Source organism: Myodes glareolus, chromosome 7 (assembly GCF_982192425.1).
Source record: "Myodes glareolus chromosome 7, mMyoGla1.1, whole genome shotgun sequence".
NCBI lineage: Eukaryota > Metazoa > Chordata > Mammalia > Rodentia > Cricetidae > Myodes > Myodes glareolus.
Genome location: NC_142032.1, coordinates 29,457,231 through 29,478,866, shown reverse-complemented (window position 1 = coordinate 29,478,866; position 21,636 = coordinate 29,457,231). Strand labels below are relative to the sequence as shown.

At 41.6% G+C, this 21,636-nt stretch overlaps 1 protein-coding gene across 1 annotated transcript in view; it reads right to left on the bottom strand.

The window, feature by feature from the left end:
* Atad1 (ATPase family AAA domain containing 1) overlaps positions 1-9,764 on the bottom strand; it is a 72,470-nt gene extending 62,706 nt beyond the window's left edge. The window contains exon 1 of the mRNA XM_048438851.3: positions 9,655-9,764. The gene's annotated coding sequence lies outside the window, so the exon portion shown is untranslated. The remainder of the gene's footprint in view (positions 1-9,654) is intronic.
* Positions 9,765-21,636: the final 11,872 nt, after the last annotated feature.

Sequence of the window (21,636 nt, the reverse complement as noted above, 5' to 3'; positions counted from 1 at the left end):
ATTTAAGTTTTTAAGGTGTATTTATTTATTTTATGTGTACGAGTGGTCTATCTGCACGTACGCCTCCCTACCAGAAGAGGGCACCAGATCTCACTACAGATGAGAGTCAGCCTGTGTTTGCTTGGAATAGAACTCAAGACCTCTGGAAGAACAACAGCCATCTCTCTGCCCTTCACTCCCACCCCACACACAACCTACTTTTTACCTTCAGTGACAACATCAGCGTTGTTATTCACATAAGATTTCATGCACTGAAGCTCAACACATTTTCTCATTACCCATTAAAATATTGGTTCGTGGATATGGCATAGGCATCTGTATTCATGTTCATATGGGTTTGCACAGGTTTAGAAGCTAGAGGTCAACATTGTGTCCTCTCTCACTCCCCACCTCATTTTCTGAGACAAGGTCTTTTCCTTAAGGCCAGAATTAACTGATTAGCTAGCTTGGCTGACCAATGAGCTGAGCTCTAGGAATCTCCTTGTTTCCACCTCCCCAGCACTAATGTTGCAGGTACTGACTGTCTTTGCACAAGATTTTTACTTGAGGTCTGGGGATTTGAACTCAGGGCCTCATGTTTGCACTGTTGCAAGTACTTTACCCACCAACGGATACGCTCTCAAAATTTAAGATGCCTTCCTGGCAAGAGAGGGAGGGAGAAGACAGAGAAGGAGAGAGGAGGAGAGTGAAGGGTGAGGAGAGAGAGGAAGAGAGGAGAAAGAGAGAGACAGAGAGAGAGAGACTATTGGTTGATTCAGAGATGAATGTATTTCTTCCACAGGCAAACCAAGGGCAAAGTTGACTAATTTTAGGCATTGAAAGCCCTGCTGAGTCTTCTCCTTTCGCCACGGGGAACCGGCAGCGGCTCCCTGGCAAGCCAAGCTTAAAATCCCCGCCCCTCCCCCCTTCTATTGTCATTGTTTCTGGATCAGGAGAATAAAACAGAGGACTCGGGAAGAAAGAAAAAAGCGAAGGCTGTGACTTGAGTTACAGAGCTGCAGGAAACCAACTATACTAAATTGGCAGAGCTGAAAGCCCCATTCAGCTTCAGAATAGTGCACCTGATAGAGTTTCAGAAGCCTTTCTACCTTCCTGCCTGCCGCTTGTTAAGTTTAAATACCAATCCAATGCCAGAGGCGTGCTCACACCCATCTCTTTATGTCTCCTGAGTTCTCGGGTTTGTGTGGAACCGGTAAAGGCGATGGAGGATGGGTAAAGGAGGTTGAGAGGCTGACTCCTCAAGCGTTTTCTTCCCCGAGGTGCTTTGTGAAAAGCTCAAAAGATGTAGTGAGTCTTAGTCGGTTAACAGCAGCTTCAGAATTCTGTCGAGGTGGACTTAACTGGCCTGTGGCCCACCTTTGTGCCAGTCCCATGCTTGGAACTCTTGAAAATCAGTCAGTTTCACTGAATGGTGTCTAAAAGCTTGCACTTTTAGACACCATTAGTGTTTCAGTTTGATGAATAATTCCTTCTGCAGGTGAATAAATCAAAAATTCCAGTACTTGAACTCACACTCACAACTCCCCCCCCCTCAAAAATCTTGGCACGTGTGTCTGTGTTTGTGTTGAGATTTAAATCCTTGTGTATTCAAAGTAAGCACACTACCACTGATCTACAAGCCCAGCTCTAATGAAACTCCATTTTAATATCGTCCCTAAATTCTGTTTCTGTCCAGCGTATGTTGGGTAGATAAGAAATAGTTTCCACTGCACTGAATAATCTGCAGTGTGCAGGATGCAGAGTATTACAAATTTAATCGACTACTCCAAATTATTGTGGCGTATCTTTATTCTTGTTTGTAGCCAGTCATTGCCCACCTGTGTGTCTGACCTCCTTATCCTTTCTACTATTTTCTAAAATCTTTGGAATATATTAATCTAATAGATCAACCCAACTTTTGACAACCGCAAAACTGTGTCATCAGTCTGTAGCAGAGTCTGGTAGGGCGATATTCCCTTTAATCCCAGCACCCAGGAAGCAGAGACAGACAAATATCTGTGTGGTTGAGGCCAGCCTGGTCTACATGGCAAATTCAGTGAGGGCTACACAGTGAGACCCTGTTTCAAAATAGAAAAGAAAGATTGTCATGGGCCATCCTTCCCCTTGAGAAAGATCCCTGTTCTGGGGCTAGAGAAATGATTAGGGAAGACCTGGTCATGTATCTAGGAAATTTTTAATAAATCATAGGTTCTTGGGGTTGAAAAAAATATTAAATGTTGTTGAATTTTCATCCTTGGGGTTGAAAAAATATTAAATGTTGTTGAATTTTCATCCTAAGTTAGTGTAGAATTATAGTAAGAATGTGTGCTACAGGGTTAAGGATTTAGCTCAGTGGTAGCACACTTGCCTGGCATGTGTGAGGTCTCAAGTTCAGTCCCCAGTCCCCGTAAAAAGATGTGTTTCTGTGCGCATCCATGTTCTATGCAGTTAGGGAACATAGAAATCATAGCTTTGCTTACTAATTTTACATTTGGGACAATTTATTTTACTTCCCTGAGCCTTCATTTTCTCATCTGTAATGTCAGAGGTTTTGGGTTTTTTTTGTTGTTTTTTTAAATATTTATTTATTTATTATGTATGCAGTATTATTCTGCATGTATGCCCACATGCCAGAAGAGGGCACCAGACCCCATTACAGATGGTTGTGAGCCACCATGTGGTTGTCGAGACTCAAACTCAGGACCTTTGGAAGAACAAGCAGCGCTCTTAACCACTGAGCCGTCTCTCCAGCCCATGTCAGAGGTTTTGTGAGGGGGTTGAGGACAACGTACGTAAAGGAATTGGAACACATAATAATAATAACTCACCAAGCAGCCGTGGCCATTATCTCTACATTGTTGGCGATGTGGAATTCCCGTATTACCCTAGCAGACCCTGCATGTTCAGAGGACACTTTGGCACGGTTTTTGTTGTTGTTGTTGTTTTTACAGATTCTAAGTTATTCCCCCTAGAACTTCGTTCACTGTTCTGAATCTTGCTAGTGGAGCTACCCAGATGGAGTCAGGACAGCCAGAGCGTGAGTCCAGAATGCAGTGTTTACTTAATGACTGGGGTTTCCAATGTGAACACTGTAGGTTTAGCAACACGATGTAGGCTCCAACTAGCTTCCTTTTGTAAACACTCAGTGGTTTCATGCTTATTGGATTTACTGTCAATTAGAGCATGCTTCTGTTCTTCACCAGAGACAGAACGAAAGCTTGACCTGGATGCTGTCCCTGTCACAGTTTTGAGACAGGGTTGTAAACCAGAGCCTTTAAGCTAAAGCTTTATTACAGTTATTATATATTTATGATAAACTTAATAAAAAAAATCATTGTACTTACATAATTTGGGCATTTAATCAGTTATAATGTCATGTAGGGGCTGTAAAGTATTATGATTGACAGAATACTTACCTAGCGTTGGATATGTGCCAGCCCCCAGAGTAAATGCTATCTATAGAGTAACTCAATTCTTATAACCCAGTGCACTAAGAAATGTAATCATTCTCAGATAAGGAAATGAAGGTGATTATAATTATCCTACTAAATAATGTCTGCCCTGGTTTTCTTTCTGTTGCTGCCATAAACAAAATGTCCAAAGGCATCCTGGGGAGGAAAGGGTTTATTTTATCTTTCAGGGTACAGTCTATCAGCCAGGGATGCCAAGGCTGGAACTCAAGGCAGGAGCTTGAAGCAGAAACTATGGAGGAACAAGGCTTTCCATCTTGTGCCCAGGCTAATGTTCAGTTGCCTTTCTTAAACAGCCTAAGCCCTCTTCCTAGAGATGTTACCAAGTGGGCTGGGCTCTCCTACATCAAATCAATAGTGCACAGACATGCCTGCAGGCCAATCTGATGGAGGAAGTACTTCCACTGGAATTTCTTCCTCCCAGATGGGTTAGGTAGACAACCACCCAAATGAGCTTTCACAGTACCGAGTCAGGACTTAAACCAGGCAGTCTCAGTCCAGAGCCTACATTCTTTCTCACTGTACCTGGCTCCTGTCAAAACAATGCATAGGCTATCACTGGCCCTTTAAAAGAAGTATGGTAAGTTAGTGCTTTTAGGTCTACAATGAGAAATTTTATGAAAGCAATATTAGAAAGTATCCTTTGGGGCTGGAGAGATGGCTCAGAGGTTAAGAGCACTGACTGCTCTTCCAGAGTATCTGAGTTCAATTCCCAGCAACCACATGGTGGCCACAGCCATCTATAATGAGATCTGGTGCCCCCTTCTGGCATGCAAGCATACATGGAAGGAATGTTGTATACATAATAAATAAATAAATAAATCTTTAAAAAAAAGAAAATATCCTTTGAAAATTGTGTGTGTGGATGTGTGTGTATGAGAGTGTGTGGATGTGTGTGTTGTGAAAGTATGTCACAGCATGTGTGTGGAGTGGTTCTCTTCTACCACCTTAATGTGGGATCCAGGGATCAAACTCAGGCTGTCAGGCTTGCCGGGCATCTCATTAGCTTTCGAGTTGCCATGGATATGATGTAGAAGAATGCAAAACGTTGACTGGAAACAATATTCAACCCCTTGCTTGGGAGACAAGCTTCTAAGATTGCTGCGTTTGATATTTCAGCTATGTAATTGTCAAAAAAAAAATCAGTGTCTTCCAATTTTGATGTGTTCCTATATATTCCTACAGAAATTCTTGTCTACTATTAAAACAGCCTCACATGGTTGGTGAGATGGCTCAGTGGGTAAAGGCACTTCCACCAAGTCTGAGGACCTGATTTTGATCCCTGGTGGAAGAAGAGAACCGACTCCCTGGTATGATCTTTTGGCCACCCAATGAACACTATGCTTGGATGTCTTCCCCATCGATGCACACAAAATAAATAAATAAAATCTTTAAAATAAAACAGGCTCACATTTAATCACTTCAATTAGCATACAGTAAAACAGTCTATGTATGTCTGTATAGCTCCATGAATTTTAATACAAGAAGAAATCCTAAGAAACCCCACCTTAATTCTAATACGGGGCAGTCCAACTGCTCCAAAGACCTCCATGGTGTGACCTCTTCACGATTATCCCTTCTTTTCTTCTCCACATCTGACAAACAATGACCTGCCCTCTGAGCTTTCTGTCTCTGCCATGGTATAGGTTCCTAGGCTGTGCTTCTCAGATTGTCTTTGTATAGACCAGATAATTCTGCCTGGCGGAAGAAATCTGGACAACTTCACCGCCAGCTTTGGGGGTGCTTTGGAATATGTTCCTCCTCAGTTCACCTACTTACTCCTTATCTTCCTAAGCAAAAGACAGGCGGAGCACCCTCGCTCCAGAGACCCAGAACTCCATCCAGAGCATTGCGTTTTGGGTGTAATGAACTGAGTGTTTGCGGTCCCCTAAAATTCAGAAGTTTGAACCATAACCCCTGGCGTGCTGGCATTGGAGATGGGCCTCTGGGAGGTAGTTTGGATTATATGAGGTACTGAAGATGAGGCCCTTGAGCTGAGACAAGTCCCCTCTCAGGAAGGAACAGCCTCCCTCTGCTCCCTTGCCCCACCTTCCTTCTATTATTATTTTTCTTTCTTTTCTTCTTCCCTGCTCTCATCTCTCTCCTTCATAAGGACACAGAAGGAAAGTGCCCATTTGCAAGTCCTCAGTGGGAACCGAATCAACTGGCATCTTTTTTATTTTCTGAACTTATCTCTGAGCTGTATCTATCAGCTGGCATCCTTGAGGTGAGGCAATTAAGCGACTCATTTATCCTTTAACATCCTTCTATGGCATCTTGGCACATTAAGATAACTGTTAAAATATTTACAAAGAAACACATGGCACAATATACTATGTCTCCGTTCTCAATTCAATTAATACTTTTCCTTATAATTCTACCTGAACATGATTTATTAATAGACTATATTTGCTTAAATGCCAAGACAGAAAAGAAGAAAGAATGAAAGAAAGAGAGAGAGAGAGAGAGAGAGAGAGAGAGAGAGAGAGAGAGAAAGAAAGAAAGAAAGAAAGAAAGAAAGAAAGAAAGAAAGAAAGAAGCCGGGCACTGGTGGCGCATGCCTTTAATCCCAGCACTCGGGAGGCAGAGGCAGGCGGATCTTTGTGAGTTCGAGGCCAGCCTGGTCTACAAGAGCTAGTTCCAGGACAGGCTCCAAAGTTACAGAGAAACCCCATCTCGAAAAACCAAAGAGAGAGAGAGAGAGAGAAGCAATTCTTCCCAAACTAGACTGGTAGAGATTGAAATATTATTTTGGTTTTGTGTGAGTGTGTATGTGTCTGTGTATAGAAAAAGGGTGAATGTCCTGGGTTGGTCTCCAATTTGCTATATAGCCCAGAGGACCAGAGGACCTTGAACTTCTTTTCTTTTTTTTCTTTTCTTTTTCTTTTTTTTTATATATATTTCAAGATAGGGTTTTCAGTCCTGAAACTAACTTTGTAGACCAGGCTGGCCTCAAACTCACAGAGATCCACCTTGCCTCTGCCTCCAGAGTGCTGGGATTAAAAGCACCACCACCACACCACGGGCTGGCTTGACCTTGAACTTCTAATCTTTCTGTTCCTACCTCCTGAAAGGTGAGGCTGCCAGCATGCTCTGACATACCTGATCGTGGGGCCCAAACCCAGAGTTCCATGTATGACAGCCAAACACTCTACTATCTGAGCTACACTGGCAGCTCAATTTTCTGTGTTCTCATCTTTATGCATTTTATTTATTTTTTTGTGAGTGTGTGTGCAGAGGGCATACGTGAGCAATGGCCCATATGTGGAGGTCGAAAGACAACTTCCACTTCTCTCTTTCCAGCATCATGGTTCTTGGACTCAAACCCAGTTGTCAGCCTTGATAGAAAGTGCCTGAGCCCACTGAGCTATCTCACCTACCCATGTTTTGTTTTGAGACAGGGTCTCACTATGTAGTCCTGCCTGCTTTGGAATGGGCTCCATGATTAGGCTGACTTTAGACTTTCTGTGGTCCTTCTACCTCCGCCTTCCCAGTGTTAGGAATATCAGTATATATCACCATGGCTCAAATACCCATCCATCTATATATACATACATACATACATACATACAAACAAACAGTATAATTACATATTCAGAGTGTGTGTCTGTGTGTGAAAGGGGAGTATACAAATGCCACATTTTGTACGTAGAGGTCAAAGGACAGCTTGTGGGGGTTGTTTTCTCCCTCCATCCTGTGGACCCTGGTGATGAAACTTGGCTTGGCAGGCTTGGCAGCAAGGGCCTTTGCCTACTATGCCATGTTGTCAGCCCTCAAATATATATATATATATATATATATATATATATATTTTTTTTTAAAGATTTATTTATTATGTATACAACATTCTGCCTCCTTGTATGCCCGCACTCCAGAAGAGGGCGCCAGATCTCATTACAGATGGTTGTGAGCCACCATGTGGTTGCTGGGAATTGAACTCAGGACCTCTGGAAAAGCAGGCAGTGCTTTTAACCACTGAGCCATCTCTCCAGCCCCTCAAATATATATTTTGATATGTCCATTTTGATTTAATTTATGACTTGGTTGATCCTAAGTCCCCTTGATTCATTTTTTCAGTGTTTCACTGTAAATAAATGTTAAGCGAGCTAGGTCCCATTGGGGTCCATTGCTTTTATTTTTTATGTCTTTGAGAAACTTGAATCAGAGAGAAAATATGGTTAGGAGGCCACAGTCTATTTCATTCACTTGTAGCCCATTGAAATATGATAAATGAGGATTGTCTTGAATACTTACTGTTGACACAAAGAAATGTAAAGAAGTTTGCTTATCTTCTACTGATATTAGTTTTAAATGAATTTATTCCCTGGTAATGTTTGTCACAGGCTGGCCTTAAATTCACTTCTTAGCCAAAGATGGCCATGAACTCCTGTGTCAGCCTCCCTGAGTGCTGAACTTACATGTATCCACCATCCTGTCCAGTTCACAAACCCAAGCAATTCTTAACCATGATGAATTGGGGAGAAAGACAGTAAAGCTACACTGGAAGTATCATCGTCTTGACACGTGCCAGGCCCAGAGTTCAATCCCCAGCATTATTACAACAGAATATACCCTCGTAACTACGGTGGAATTGTCGAATTGTGCTAGAACCTGGCTGTTGAACCTTACTTATCTCAAGTGGGACGAAGACTGAACACATCAGTGAGCTTTGGCTCTTGGGCAATCTCGTGCTGTGTTCTCTGCTCTCTGTCAGGTAGAGATTTTTCCCCATCCACCTTTCTCATCTCCTCTGCTTCAATCTCTCTTCCTCACAGTTTTCACACACGTGTGAGTTGGGATTGATCAACACAGTGGAATTTGAGGAAGCCGCTGATCTTCAAGGGAAATGCCTTTCTTTCTCTGTTCGTTCCTGAAAACCTCACTTCCTTTCTTGCTCTGCAATGTCCCTCCAGGTCATGCTTCACCTTTGCCACGATTGCTCAGAGGACACAAATTAACTGCTGACTCACTTGGAAACCGAAAGGTCATTGCTGATCCCAGCTGTAGACTAAGCACACTCGTTACTGTAGGATTTTCCATGTTAAAGAGTTGTATTAAGCCTTTGCATTGTTGCCAGCTAATTGGGACAAATGTGAAATCAAACCTATCACTTGTCTACTTCCATATACAGATTTTTTTTCAGACATATTTTTAAATCAGGGTCAGGCTGGCCTCAAACTTGGGGTGATCCTCTTGCTTCAGTGTCCCCAAGACTGGGATTTTAGATTTTATAAATGAATCCATAGTTGGATTCATCTAAAAAGAAATTAAAGAAGTAAAAAATAATTTCATCAATACATTAGATTGAAAGAGAAAAATTGGCCTCTTGAATAAAAGTAGACTTCCATATTCTGGAGAATTCTGGCTATTGCAGCAGCGAGATAAAGCTATAAAATTTAGTTTGTAATTAATAAATGCATGTGGCCCCTTCCCCACTTCAGAAAACAGAGTATCAACTAAGCCTGGCAACTGACAATTCCTTTGAGAAACAAAAGATGGAAATAGTAATTAAGAAAGCATCCCATACTGACTGTATGAAGAAATGATTATGTAACATGGGTTGATCATGTAAAGAAACATAAAAATGGCTTTATTTCAGGACAATGTTTTATCCACTTGATAAGTTACATTTATATGTTTAAGTTTTGTATTTGAAAAGAATATGGTTTTTCCCCTGGGTGATGATGGCGCACACCTTTAATCTCAGGACTCAAGAGGTTGGGAGGCAGAGGCAGGTGGATCTCTGTGAGTTCAAGGCCAACCCGGTCTATAGAGTGAGTTCCAGGACAACCAAGGCTATACAAGTAACCTTGTCTTGAAAAACCAAATAAACAATTTGACAAGGAGAATATAATTTTTCAGTCACTGAGTGACACACACCTTTAATGCCAGAACTCAGGAGGTAGAGGCAGGTGGATCTCTTTGAGTTTCAGGAACATCTAGAGCTATATAGAGAGACCCTGTCTCAAAAAAACAAACCAAAAAAAAAACCCAACAAAAAGTGATCTGAGCATTGATCTAACATATAAAAACTGATAAGCATTGAAAGACAGACACAAGTACAGATGTTTACACAATTCACGTTTTCACTAGGAAACTTTAGTAGGAATACGAACAGCTTCACTGAAGTGAAAGTTAAAGGTTAGTACCTGTCAGAGGTTAAACTATCCAGTGGGAATGAAGTTTGACCTAAGCATCACTGTACCTTCTGGCTGAGGCTGGTCGTTGGAGACCTCATGCTGCTTCGCTGTTTGCACACTTCAGCTGGAACTAGCATCCTTCTCGTTTGTAGGAGACATACATCAGGAGCTAGCTAGTCCATAAGGGAGGTAACATTTGAAGCTGACTCTCATTTAGAACTTTGAATAAGTAGGAAAATAGGTTGTGGGCATTCTCGCTCATGTCATAATGTTGGACATTATTGTGACTTAAGAGTAGGATCCAGCTTGTCTCAGAGTGATTGGACTGTCCTTGAAATACCAACATAAGATTCCAGAGGCAAAAGTAGCTCACTTAAGCTCTTAACTGGGACACTGGCATGCTGTAAGACTATTTTAATGAAAGACACTAAACTGTCTTTAAAGCTGGTCAGCGGTGGCGCATGCCTTTAATTCTAGCACTCAGAAAGCAGAGGCAGGCAGATCTCTGAGTTTGAGGCTAGCCTAGTCTACAGAGTTAATTCCAGGACATCCAGGACTACACAGAGAAACCCGGTTTTGAAAACAGGAAGCAAACAAAACCCAAACGCCAAACAATCAAGCAAACAAACAAACAAAAAATATTTTCAAGATGGTTTTATTCTGATAGCTTAATTCTTATTTTTATTTTTTTTTACCAACTATCATGTATTTTTTGATAGTAATTCATCATTGAGCATATGTTGAAGTAGTTTATCAATATCAAACCAGGGTGTTAGGGTGGCAGTTAAGAGTATATTTAAAATACAACACCTGCCTTCAGTGACATTCTATGATGTGCCAGTTTGTACCTCTCCTCCCTCCCTCCCTCCCTCCCTCCCTCCCTCCCTCCCTCCCTCCCTCCCTCCCTCCCTTCTTCTCTCCCTCCCTCCCTCTCCTTTCATCTCCCCTTCTCTCCATCCCTCCCTCCGTCTCCTTTCCTCACAACTCTATTAGATGGGTACTATTATCGCCCTACTTTAAGGTGAGGACACAGGAACACAGAGATTAAGTAACTGTCAAATATCTCCCAATTGGTAAGTGGTACCACAAAATTGCAAAGCAAATTCTGGCTCCAGAAATGGGGCTTTTAAACCTTCAAGCTAATTAGATCCCAAAGGAGCTTTGATATGAGTGTATGTAGTACATACTTTCCTATTGAGGGAGAGACAGTGGGGGATGTTGTGCAGGCTAGTTTTATGTCAGTTCAACACAAGCTGAAGAGTGCTTTGGAAGGATTAGAGAGATGGCTCAGTTGGTAAGAAAAGCATTGGCTGCTCTTCAAGAGGACGCTGGTTCAATTCTCCGCACCCACATGGTGGTTCACAACTATTGTAATTCCAGTTCCACGGGGTTTGATTCCACCTTCTGGCCTCCACCCAAACCATGTGTGTACACGGTCTACACAAATACATTCAGGCAAGCACTCATGTGCATAAAATAAAAGTTAAAAATAAATAAATAAAAGATAATGCCTTAGTTTGCCCGACAGAGAATGGAGTCGTGGAGAAGTATTGCATGAAGCACAAAGTTGGAAATATTTACCAACAGATGGCAATCCAATTTAATTTAATGCGCATGGCTAGAGTGCGCATTTGGCTGCTTCAGTCTTTCAGATATATATACCCCAAGTAGGAAATACAACAATTCAGATGGCAAGTCCTCTTGTTTCTTCCTCTCCTGGTGGAAGTATATTTGCAAGAAGGCGGCGTTCACTACCGAGGTTCGCATCTGTCTGGGCATGTCTGGTGGACTAACAGGAAGGGTCTGCAGAGAGAGTACTTACAGGATATTGAAAACCTTAGAAAATTCCTTCGGGCAAAAACCTGCAGAACTGATTATAAAAAGTCAGTCAGAGGAGATGGATGATATTAGCGCATGCGATAACGAACCGGTGTAGGGCCACATTGTCAGAAACACGTGCGAGTTCTATGCAGGTCGCTCATGCCTGTAGATCACCTAATAGTAGACAATCAATCATTATTGTAATCAATTCATTGTTACTTGCAAGGCAATGCTCGCCCCATAGAGTCTCTGTAGAAACAAGGGATCTTTAGAAGATGCGCGTGCTCTTTCACAATCTCTCTCATTTCTGAATGTCAGTCACAAGAAATGTGAGTAGTTATTTTCGTTCCCATCCTTAACACTTACTTATTGTGTGTGTGTGTAAAGGTCAGAGGGCAGCTTGCAGGAGCTGGCTCTCACCTTTTACCGTGTGGACTCCAGGGATTGAGCTCAGGTCTTCAGGCTTGATGGAGTATGTAGTAGAACTTTCTCGTTGGGACTGCAAGTCTGCAAATAAACGACATGGAGACTTGGTATTACTTATTTTGAAAGTTCAGCCTTAGCTTAGGCTTATTACCAACCAGCTCTCATAACTTGAATTAACTCATATTTCTTAATCTACGCTCAGCCATAATGCATGTCCTGCTTTCCTGGCGTCCATCTCATTGGAGAACCCGCCTTTCTTCTTCTCAGAGTTCTCTCTGCCCACAAGTCCTGACTATTCTCTCCTGCCTAGCTATTGGGCGTTCATCTCTTTATTATACCAATCACAGCAATGTACCGTCACACAGTGTACATCCTGCGGGCTTTTTCTTCTTTTTCCCCTACTGGGTGAAAGCTATACTTTGTTTGTTTTGTTTTGTTCTTCGAAGCAGGGTTTCTCTATGTAGCTTTGGGGCCTGCTCTGTAACTAGCTCTTGTAGACCAGACTGACCTCGAACTCACAGAGATTCGTCTTCCTCTGCTTCCCAAGCATTGGGATTAAAGACGTGCTCCACCCCACCTGGAGTGAAAGCTACCGAATAAGTTGTCACTATAGGCACATCTCACAGGACTAGCCATATTGCTACTGCTTTTATTACAGCCCCATTTTATTATATTTTTTTCCTAATTTTTAATGGAGTCAGTGAGAAAATAAAAATAAAGGCGTGCACCACCATCACCTGACTGAGTGCTGGTTTTAAAAGCATGCGCCACCTATCTGGCTTTTTTCTCCCTTGGTTTAGAAATTAATTTTCAAAACATTCAAATGTTTTAGTACACTTGCCTAAACAGAAAGGTGTTTCTGTTTAGTGACACAGAAAAGTGTCACTAGGTGAGGAAAGTGTTTGCTATAAATGAGCCTTGTGTTCTTGTGTTCTTACGGAACTGAACTCCGAAAGCAATCTGGATTGCCACAGAATCAATTGCCTGCTAGGAATGATGTGTGCTTACTTACCTGTTGGAGGTTGGCTAGATCACTGGTCCTTCCTCTATTCATCCTTGCTAACTTGAGCTGGTTGGATTTTTGTCAACTTAACACAAGCTAAGTTTATCCGGGAAGAGAGGTCCTCAGCTGAGAAGATGCTTCCTTTGGGTTTGGTTTGGAGGCAGGTCTGTGGGGGTAATGTCTTGATTGGAGATTGATGTGGGAGGAGCTAGCTCTGTGGATAGTGCCACCAATGGTCAGGACAGTCAGGGGTATACAGAGAAACCCTGCCTCAAAGAGCAAAAACAAAACAAAACAAAACAACCAAAAACCAAACCAAAAGAAAGCAAGCAGGTTGAGCTAGCCATGAGGAGCAAGTCAGTAAGCAGCACTCCTCCACAGCCTCGGTGTCAGTTTCTGTCCTGACTTTCCTCAGGGATAGACTGTGATTTGGGTTGTATAAGCCAAATAAATCCTTTCTTCCCCAAGTTGCTTTGGTTATGTTGTTTATCACAGCAGCAGAAAATGAACCAGGGCACTACTTAAGCAAATACGAACTTTCTCCCTAGTCTCTGGGTAAGCCCAGATTCCAAATAGATGAAGCTAAAGTCCTCTGTTTCCTAGTCAGTTCCTTCCTTACTGCCCCCTCCCCATTTTCTCCGCTAACCTCTCAGCAGGTGTCAGACAACTGCGCTGACTTCGGAGCTGCAGTACAACTGTAACACACACCCTGTCCTCAGCTTCAGGACCAAGGTTTAAGTGATGTCCCAGAGCCCAGCATCTTCCTGCACGCTCTGGAGTCAGGAGAAGGATGGAACATGTGAGAGGAGAGAGCTCGTTTTTATTTTTATTCTGTGGGCCAGATTTAACCAGCAGTTACTAAAACTCGAGATATTTCCATGGTGACAGATGGATGGAACTGACTCCTTTTATCCTGGTTTATAATGCTCTATCACATGGAAACATAACTTTGTGATTTATAATAATTACACTATGTATTTTTATATATCGTATGTGTGTGTGCCCCAGAGCATATGTAGCAGTCAGAGGACTTGTGGAGGTTACTTTTTTTCTTTCACCATGCAGGTTCCAGGGACCAAATTTAGGTTATTAGGCTTGGTGGCAAGTGCTTCTTGAGTCATTGCACCAGCCCTATATACATTAAAAAAAAAAAGGGTGGTGGTGACACATGCGTTTAATCCCAGCACTTGAGAGGCAGAGGCAGGCAGATCTCTGTGAGTTCGAGGCCAGCCTGGTCTACAAGAGCTAGTTCCAGGATAGGCTCCAAATCTACAGAGAAACCCTGTCTTGAAAAAAAAGATTTATTTATTTTTATGTGTACAGGTGTTTTGCCTGCAAGTATATATGCACCACATGTATGACTGGTGCCCAGGGAAGTCAGAATAGGGTGTTGGAGTTCCTAAAACTGGAATATTTGATAGTAAGATCCACAGTGTGGGTGCTGAGAACTGCATCCCATGAGCCACCTAGCCAGCCCTGGTTTTCTCATCCTCCTGCTTTCACCCAAGTGTTAGAATTACAGGAATGAGTCACCATACCCAGATACATTTTGCTATACATATTAATTTGTATTTTATTTTATAATTTTAAAAAATATTTATTTTAAATTTTGTGTTTGTCTGTGTCCATGTGTGCAGGTGCTTGAAGAGGCCAGAGGTGTCAGATACCCCTAGAGCTGGAGTTGATGTGGGTGCTGTCTCCTGTCTCTGTCTTCAGAATGCTAACATAGGTGTCAATACACCTGACTAGCGATGCTGGTCATTAGTAGGGCTCTAAAAATTGATAATATGTCATATGTGAACCTTCTGTATTTCTCTAAGGAGATAAGACTGACACCAGATCATCTATCCTTAGCGCTTTATTTAATTTTTAAAAATGAAATTTTTATTTTATGTGCATTGGTGTTTTGTCTGCATGTATATCTGTGTAAAGGTATAAAGGTATAAGATTCCCTAGAGTTGGAGCTACAGACAATTGTGAGCTTCCATGGGATGCTGGAAATTGAGCCTGGGTCCTCTGGACATCTCTCCAACACTGTTTTTGCTTTTTTTTTTTTTTTTTTTTTTTTTTTGACAGGGTCTCACTATATAGCTCTGGCTGTCCTGGAACTTGCTCAATAGACCAGGTTGGTTGGTTTCAAACACACAAAAATCTGCCTGCCTCTGCCTCTTGAGTGCTGGGATTAAGGGTGTGTGCCACCACCACCACCACCAGCTTACTTTTATTTTATAAACTCTGGGAAGCAGTATTCAAAATATAAGCAGATGGTGAGTGGAAGGTTTGCTTTCTTATGTCACTCATTTATTTAAAACTTTCCAAAGTCCATTCTATACATCACTTGATGGTTTTAGTTTCAGTGACTTATCCGTGGACAATTTGAATAGATTTTCCTTCAATTTACCAGAAAAAATACTGCTTTCCAAAGAGTCTGTTAGTAACAGTCATTCAGCTCCTCATTACCAGTTCTGTTATTTTGGTTTCTCTCCTTAGTTCCTTGCAGGTTTTATACTCTGGTACAGTCTTTTCTCAGCATTGAGGGGGGCTGGCCTCTGGGACCACTCTCTCATTCCAGAGTACATGAGTGTTCAAGACCTTTCTATATAATGGTACAGAATTATAACCTGTATTTAGACTTTGTATAAATCATCTATAGATTACCCATTGCCTTGGAGGTAGAGACAGGCAGATGTCTGTGAGTTCGAGGCCAGCATGGTCTACAGAGTTCCAGGATAGAACAGATAGTTCCAAAGCTACAGAGAAATCCTGTCTCAAAAAACAAAAACAAACAAACAAACAAAAAGATTATGTATAACACCTAATACAATGTAAATGCTATGTAAATAGTTGTTATACTTGGTCTAGAGGATAACATTTAGAAACTGTCTACACATCTTCAGAACAGAGGTTACTTTTTCTTGGGTATATTTAATTCGTGTTTTGGGTGAACACACAGATGCAGAACCCAAAGATACAGAAGCTCACTGTATGTTGTTTCAGCATTCAGATGCCTTTCCTTCTTAAGTGGGAGAACCTACTACTGTGAAGAGATCGGGACACAGAACTAGGAAAACCACTAGACTGGCTTTCAGAAGTACGCAGGACAGTTAAAGATTTGGAATCAACACCTATAACAGTAGGAACATTGTTTCTCACTGCTGCTGCTCCTGCTCAGAGCTGCTGCTGCTGCTGCTCCCAAGTTGTGCAGAAGCACACTACTGAAGACACTGCCATGCTTCACAAGGTCTGGGAACAGTTGCTTTGGAGATCTGTGTGTTTACGGTGTATGTACTTTTATTTTTATTTTATGTGTGTGGGTGTTTTGCTTGAATGTGTGTGTATCATATGTGTACAGTGCCCATGGAGGCCAGAAGAGGACTACTGGATCCCCTGGGCTGGAGTTACAGATGGCTGTGAGCTGCCATGATGTACCACCATGGGTGCTGGGAGCTGAACTCAGGGACCCCAGAAGAGTAACGAGTACTTTTAGTGGCTGAGCCGTCACCCATATCTTTACTTTTTGAGCAGTTCTGTCACTACTTTATTTGGATAACTGGTAACTGGTGAAGGAACAGCCCTCCAGAGTTCTCTGAGCCATTTAATTTATTTCTGTAATTTGGTTTGTGACCATCTCTGTCAGTATTTCTGTTCGTGAGTTCCATGTTTTTTCTTTAGAGGTATCCTCTACATTAAGGGGCAAAAATGGCACTACAATTCACTTATTCTTGAGCCCCAAAGCTCAAATTCTTTAAAGTCCTTCTTTGTTCTCTGTAAACTACAAAGAAATAGACATCTGGAGCAAGAAGTTTACTAGAAATATTCTACCGTGGTGGCACACGCCTTCGGTCCCAGCACTTGGGAGGCAGAGGCAGGTGGATCTCTGTGAGTTTGAGGCCACTCTGGTCTACAGAGTGAGTTTCATGACAGCCAGGGCTGTTAGACAGAGAAACCTGACTCAGGAAGGAAGGAAGGAAGAAGTATTCTGCAGTCTTGGAGAACTAGGGTCAAGATTTCTTGTCCTAACTTATGATATAAACTCAAGTTGAGGATGCTGTCAAAGGAGATTGGTGTTGGAGGAAAAATCAAAAAAAAAAAAAAAAAAAAAAAAAAGAAAAGAAAAATCCCAAATTTCTGATATAGTTGAAAAAGACAGTGTATTTCTATTTCTAAAGGAACATATAAAATAAATGTATATAATTTCTTTCCAAAATTAATATAATGGGTTTTGTAAGGCAAGAGAGTTTAATTCAGACAAAGTTCTGAATTAAAAAAAAAAGATAAAGTTTAATTGGATGTGGCAGCCTACACCTGTAATCCCAGCACATAGGCAGGAGGGCTGTGAAACCAAAGCCAGTCTGGGCTACATATCAAGACCCTGTCACAGGGCTGAAGGGATGAATCAGTGGTTGAGAGCACTCATTGCTCCTGTAGAGGACCCAGGTTCAATTCCCAGCACCTACATGGTGACTCACAACTAGTCATGACACTGTGGTGCCTAGATATACATAGGGGCAAAATACTCACATACATAAAATAATATAGATAAATCTAAGAGCAATTTTAAAGACCCTGTTACAAAAAGATAATGAACAGACTTAGAAATGTTAATGTGCCAAGTTGAAATTATAGGAAAATCTGGCCAGTTAATAGTTAAGTTGGCCAGTTAATGCTCAATATTGTAAAACAAACAGGATTTGAAATTCAGACATGTAGTTGGAGGCTGTTCATTTGTTCCCAGGCACTCCAACTCAAAATAAACACACAGAAACTATATTATTTGCAATACTGTTTGGCCAATAGCTGAGGCGTATTTCTAGCTACCTCTTATATTAAACTAACCCATCTCCATAAATCTGTGCATCACCATGAGGATGTTGACCTACTGGCAAAGTTTTGGTGGGCTTCAGCTGAGGTATTGGTCTACTGTACTGGCTCCACGGCTTCTCTCTGACTCAGCCTACTCTGTCCTCCTCTATCTGCTTGGAATTCCTGCCTTGCCCTATTCTGCACTGCAATAGGACCAAATCAGCTTCTTTATTAACCAATGGCATTCACAGCATACAGAGGGGAATCCCACATCACAGACAACCTTGTATCTTGCAAACAACAAGGCTACAAGAACACATTAATGATATACAATTAAGTGGCCAGAACTCACACAAGAGAACTATCTTTTTACTGTATTTTGAAAAGTTATAATTTCCAAGTTGAATCTGACATTAAGTTGTTTTTTTTTCTAGCGTTCTCTCTGTTCTTAGGAGACACAGAAACCACAGTTACTGTGGAAGAACTGTATCTCACAAACTTAATTTATGGATCTTGACACATTCTTTTAATAATAAACAAGACAAAAAAAAAACACAAACCCTAACTGGAAAAGGACTATAGCTGCCTCTGACTGTTATTTAGTGTTATCTTGAAACTAAATGTGGTCTATTACTAGGTGCCAAAACCAGTCAAAAAAAAAAAAAAATTAAAGATACCAGTACTTGGGAGGCAGAGGCAGATCACAGGTAGATCTCTGTGAGTTAGAGGCCAAGCTGGTCTTCATAGCAATTTCTAGGACAGCCAGGACTACATAGAAAAACTCTGTCTCAAAACAAGCAAGCAAGCAAGCAAAGAAACAAAAAGGTATTCCATTCATATGACAGGAAAATCAAAGTGCACCAAACCACAGCATGATGGCATGTTGAAATAGAAGGATAAAAAAGTCATGAGACAGGAGCGTGGAGATGTAGATGAAAAAAGAAGACAGATAAAAGGTACAGCAGCAATTTCTTCCAGCCTTCTCTCTTGTACATTTTCTGTACAAGAAAATTTTCTTTGCAAGATTTTTGTCGTTTGCTTTTGAGACAAGGTCTCACTATGTAGTCCCGGTTCTGTCCTAGAACATACTATGTAGACCACGCTGGCCTGGAACTCTGAGATCCACTTGCCTCTGCCTCCCTAAGTGCGGGATTAAAGGGGCCCATGTGTTGGTTACTTAAACATAATAGCAAAGAAAGGAATGTAAAGAAAAAACTGGAAAAAGAGATCTGTTTCTGAGGAGGAATGTGAGCTCGGGAAACTTCTACCCACGTGCATGTAATACTTGAATAAACACCTTAGAATTGTGAGATTTAGGCTTGGGGCGGGAATAAAACAAAAACAGTCCTAAATATTCTGGAAGAAAGGGGGTAGGACAATAGGGCCGCTACCGTCTTACCCTAGCACGAGCCTGCTGAAAGCTGCAATTCAGCCTTCTTCCCGCCTGAGACTGTGCTCAATGCTCCTTGTCTCCTTCAGCAGGTGGCAGTGTTCCCTTTGTCCTTTGGTGAAGTTTGGGTTTTCTTCCTAAAGAAGGTCCTTTCCAGGACCTTTTCTTTTCTGAGTCCTTTGAGTCCTCACTCATGTGCGCCTTTTCCATCCATTTTGGAAATACTTTCCATGGTCATCCTTTGCAACATGAGGCAACTCACGTTTTCACATTTGATTCTGTTTTTTTTTTTTTTTTTTTTTTTTGAGATGGGGTTTCTCTGTGTTAACAGCCCTGGCTGTCCTGGAACTTGTTCTGTAGTCCAGGCTGGCCCCGAGCTCACAGAAACGTTTACCTCTACCTCCCAAGTGCTGGGATTAAAGGCTTGAGCCACTACTGCCTGGCTTTCACATTTGATTTTTAAGGTCCTCATCTTTGGAACTAAGTTCAGGATATGTAGGGCAGACAGTGAGCACCAATCACATCTCATCCCCATATTCTATGTCCAATTCTAGGGCTGGAAAGGCCATGAACAATCATCTCTAGCCCAATATCCCTGTGTTAACGTGTTCAGGTTAAAAAAATAAAACAAAACTAGGCCTTTGCCCCATTTTTGTTTAACTAAAGACATTTCCCAGGCTCCTAAGCATCTATAATGTTCTGTGTAATGGAAGCATGTAAATCATTGGTTCTAGTTTCTTTGCTTGTACAATGAGTTTGGTGAGTAAGGGGGTCTTTGAAATTTCTTCTTGATCTTTCACCCTTCTACTGCAGAGAAATCTTCTGCCAGGTAGGATGGAAGAAGTCTGTGGTGCTGTGAAAAGACAATTATTTGCGAGGAAAAAAATGTTTTGAGTAGATCATTGTTAAGTAGTACACAGGTTGAAAAATAGATATAGTTGAAGCAGTTAATTCAGGGAAGAGAGGATACTTGGACTGAGACAGAGCTTGTATGACACACAGCATCCTCGTACCACACAACACACAACATCCCTGTACCACATAGCATCCCTGTACCACACAGCATCCCTGGATCACACAGCATCTCTGGAACACACAGCATCTCTGTGGGACATAGCATCTCTATAGCACACAGAATCCTTGTAGCACACAGCATCCCTATAGCACATGGCATCTCTATAGCACACAGCATCTTTGTGGTACATAGCATTTCTTCCAGATATCCTTTATGACAGACACTGAGTAGCTCTTTAGGCCTAAATGCTAGAAATTTCTTAGTGAGCTCATTTATTTAAAAATGAAACTAGAGGGCTGGAGAGATAGCTCAGTGGTTAAGAGCACTGCCTGCTCTTCCAAAGGTCTTGAGTTCAATTCCCAGCAACCACGTGGTGACTCACAACCATCTGTAATGAGATCTGGTGCCCTCTTCTGGCCTGCAGGCATACTTGCAGAAGGAATACTGAGAATACTGTATATATAATAAATAAATCTTTCTTAAAAAAAATGAAACTAGAGCTGACCTCCCTCTTTGGTTATTTGATATTCTTTTGATAATAAACATTTATTTTTAACTTTAATTATATTGGGTAAAATCACTTTTTTGTTCTATGAAAACAAAAATAATAACTGTAAAGAACAACTTTAATTCCAGCCTTCTCTTCAGAGCAAGTTCCAGGACAGCCAGGGATACAGATGTCTCGAAAACTGTAACAATTAAACAAAACAAAAAACCCAAAAAAGCCTTCAACACACAAAGAAACAAATAACAAATAAGAAGACATCAGTCTCTCTTTCTGAAATGCTTTCCCCTCTTTTTCAGTTTTGTTTATTTCTCAGATATTTTCTGTGTATTTAGATAAATACACACACACACACACACACACACACACACACACACACACACACAAACATGGCAGGAGGATCAAAAGTGAAAGGCCATTGTCAGCTACAGTGAGTTCAAGACCAGCCTGTAATAAATAAGAACCAGACTCCCAAACAGACATCAGGTTTTCTAGAAAATATAGGGGCCTACGAGTGTCTCCTTATTAATGAAGAGTCTCAGTGTAAGGAGTCAACTTTATAATATGCCCTTGAAATAAAGATCGAGACAGCTGCAAAATGGGAAACTGTACCCACGCTCTTCTTGATAGCTCAGCTTTGGAGCCACCCCATGAAGTCAGGGAGGCCCTCCATGAGTTTGGGTCTCTCAACTGAGTTCCTGGATACATAGGTGAAACTACACTGGACATTCCAGATCCAGCCAACCTCACCACGGACTAGACCACAACTGTCCCTTGATCTCATCAGTGGGGAAAAGAATTGCCCAGCCATACCCTTCCCCAAGAATTGTGGGAAAACAAAGATGGTCCCTTCACGTTCCTGGGTTTTACTGTGATTTGCTGTGAAGCAATAGATAATTGAACCAGTTATCAAGCATCAGTCGTTCACTTGACCATGTGGGCTGTGAGGAGGTTGCAATAGTTTCAGTTCAAGGATTCAAGCCCCCAAAGCTGTCCAGGCACCTCTCTCTACTCATACAGTTGAAAACCATAGGAGCACATAAAAGTTCCAAGTGTTTGTTGACTGAATCATTACAAGAACAGA